Source organism: Maylandia zebra, linkage group LG5 (genome assembly GCF_041146795.1).
Source record: "Maylandia zebra isolate NMK-2024a linkage group LG5, Mzebra_GT3a, whole genome shotgun sequence".
Taxonomy (NCBI): Eukaryota; Metazoa; Chordata; class Actinopteri; order Cichliformes; family Cichlidae; genus Maylandia; species Maylandia zebra.
In genome coordinates this window covers 22473920-22477518 of record NC_135171.1, presented here as the reverse complement: position 1 = coordinate 22477518, position 3599 = coordinate 22473920, and positions in this window count along the sequence as shown.

Genomic DNA, 3599 nt, shown 5'->3' with positions numbered 1-3599 from the left:
ATTCTGGGAAGTGTAGGCATTAGAGAGAACGCCGTTTCCACCGGGAGGCGAAGATATAGAAGCCTGGGAAAAAAGTAATTATGAACGAAAAAAGAAGAGTGGAAAATATCTGGTTTATGGCTTTTTGCACACAGTCTAATATATGATAAATAATAATCCCGGCAGATATATAGATTTACTGATTAGTTCTCCAACTAATTCATGAGCACACATGTATGGATATCCTAGGAAATGAATGTAACTTGCTTTTGTGTTTGGTTATACTATCACCGGCATGTACATTTGGTTTAATTATTTAGTTTAATAATTTGTTAATTCTAGGTCAACCACAAGTTTCCTTGCTTTTCTCGCAGTCTATCCAGCATGCGGTTACCTCTCATGACACATGGATTTCTTTACATTCAAATCATTTTTATATCACTCCACATGACAAACTTCTGCTAGACAAAGACACTAAGAAATTACAAGTAATATGGGGCTGTTATTAGCCCCATTCCAAGCCCATTAGAGTGAGAAACTGAGTGCAGAGATGTGTCAGGACTACAAGCTGCTAGTGAGCTCCCTCTTCTGGCAGAAAGGTTGAATTACATAAACAATATCTTTGAAAGGGTTAGTTAAGGTCAGATCAAATCAGGAATATTTTCTCTGCCAAAATTTATATGATCTGATTTAATGAATGTATAATATTTCAGATATAGCGTCAGATAACACTAATAATATTTGGACATCACATGTACAATCTCTTTACAGATTCATTTATGTTCTCTTTTGAAACTTCTTGTTTCAGTTAAAAGGTTGCCACTGCAGAGCATCTGCCTCCATCTCACTTTATCCCCTATCATCCTCCTCTGTCATAGCAACCCTCTGTATGTCCTCCTTCACTACATCCATGAATCACCTCTATGGTCTTCCTCCTGTCTTCATACCTGGCAGCTTAATATTTAGCGACCTGTCAAAGGTCAAAGGTCAAATGTATTTATATAGAAGATTTAAAACAACAGCGTTGACCAAAGTGCTATACATTAAAAGTATATAGCCCCAAGAAAAACTACAGTAAAATCCACAACACATAAAATCCACAACACATAAAATAAAATAAAATAAAATTGTCCAGAAGTATGTTGCACTCGAGTCAAATGCCAAAGAGAATAAATGTGTTTTTAATAAAGATTTAAATGTGTGTACCCTTTGTCCAATGCATCCACAGTCCCTCCTCTGCACATGCACGTCTCCAAATTGCTCAGCTTGAGCTGTCGATCTAATCTACTCATTTCTATTTTTGTCCATTCTCATCACTCCCAGTGAAAACTTTAACATCTCCAGGTCAGCCTCCTGTGTTTTTCTCAGTTCTGCCATCTCCAAATCATACATCACGGCAGGTCTCACAACCATCGTGTAAATGCTTTCTTTCACGCTTGCTGCTATCCTTCTGCCACAAATCACCCCTGACACTCATCTCCACACACTACACCCCGACTCCACTTTTCTTCTTCACCTCTTGTGCACTGTCTGTTCCTTTAGATGGTTGACTCCAGGTGATCTACCTTCACCTGTCTCCTTCTCATTTACATACATGTATTCTGTCTTGCTTCTACTGACCTCCCATACCTCCTCCCTGCTCTCACTACAGATCACAATGTCATCTGCGAACACCACAGTCCACACTGACCTTATCTGACCTGACCTCATTGCCAACAAAACATTTTTGGTTATCTAGCTGGTATTTTGATTTGATTCCCAAAACAATATAAAAGTGCTGCGAAAGCACTTTTATATTAGTGTTCTTTTTTTTCTACATCACTGTTGTTTATTTGTTCACAATGTTCCTCTGCATGCACGAGTGAATAATCTGTGAAACATTACTGAGCGGTAAACAGAAAAAGGCCAACGAGTTGGAACACTGGTTCCCAAAATGTGGAGCAGACCCCCTGCTGACGCATAGCATCGCTGCGGGGTGCGCAGGCAACCAGAGTGGGAAAAACTGCAGTTCAAGTTTGACTAACAGCTTGTTTGTTTCAGTGAAATGTAATGCTGTATGTGACTTTTCAGCTTCTGAAGGAGAACAGGATAAAAGTTTGAGGTCCTGTCAGTTAAAACAGAACGTGTGAACACGCAGCTTTGCTTGGCTTAAAGTATTAATTCATGAAGATCAGGGAAGGCGGCTCATCTTGTCTTGACTGACAAACACTTGTCAGATGTTTTGCCTTAAAGTATTTACTGAATATATAGTGATGAACGTGTGGCCTCAAATGAGGTTAACCAGCCTGCAGTGTTGCAAACAGTGACTGCTTGCTGACCTCCAGTGGCCCATAGCTGTAACAACATTATTCATCTAAACGTTTTCTGTTCCAGATTTCACTTCTCCCAGCTCACCACTGGCTTCCCATTTAGATCAGAATATCCAAACACAAATAGCTGCATGAAGTCAGTCAGGACTGAAAATGCGGTGCACTGATGGAATAGAAGAAAGCAAAAGAAAAAAACTCATTTTTTGCCCTTGTGGAAGCCAATTTATGCAACTGTATTTTTCTCTACTTCATTGGAAACGAAGAAGAAGCAAGAAGCAATGATAGGAAAGAAGCTGGCTTATTCATCACATTTTAAGAGGATAGCTTTGAGGCATAAGCTCCAGTGATTACACAGTGGTTTCAAAATAAGCAACAAACCTCTGTCAGAAGTAATGCTTTACTCCTGTTCAGGTTTTAAATACATTTTTAAACTACACATGCACAACAACACTTTATAATACCACACACTCTTATACCATCCATCTGCATTTTATCACAGAGGATTATAGTATCATATGTCATCATTTACCTCATTTGCTGATAGCATTAATATTATAATCAACACTGGGTCATTTGCACTACTATTCTCATATATGAGATCTCGTGTGTGTGGATGTTTATGTTTATATTCATACTCCAGCAGGTTTTCTTTCTTATGAATAGGGGGAAATGGGATATCGGCTACCGTACATAATATCATCAAAAGATTTTGAGAATCTAAAGAAAGGAAGCCTGTGGTCGTCAAGCCCTCAGGCAGCACTGCATCAAAAACAGGTGTGATTCTGTCATGGAAATTGCTGCATGGGCTGAGGAACACTTCCACAAATCCCTGTGCCGTCCACAAACGCATGATACAGATCCATCATGCACAGAAGAAGCGTTATGTGAACATGATCACATAAAAAAAGCACTGCTGTCTTCTCTCGTGGTCAAACCTCATTGTATTTATATATATATTTTAAATAATAACATTATGTAAATATATATATTATGATGCATTAATGCTTAGACAGTTTATTTTAATAACTGTGTATGGGCCTACTGTTTGATCTGCAATATTATAACATAGTTTGGTAGCCATGTGCATTCAAACTAAAACTGTGAGTGAATTAGAAGTAACCGACATGTCGGTTACCTCAGATGGCGGTCGTTTGAGTTACTTAAATGCAACCACTGGATATGTTGCAACTACCTGTTCAACTTCTATGCCCCACTTGTTTTTTGATTTTTCGTCTTCGTGGGGTGTCCTTGGTCTGTTTCTGCGGAACACAGATTTTTACACCAATCACCCAAAAACAAAAAACTAAACAA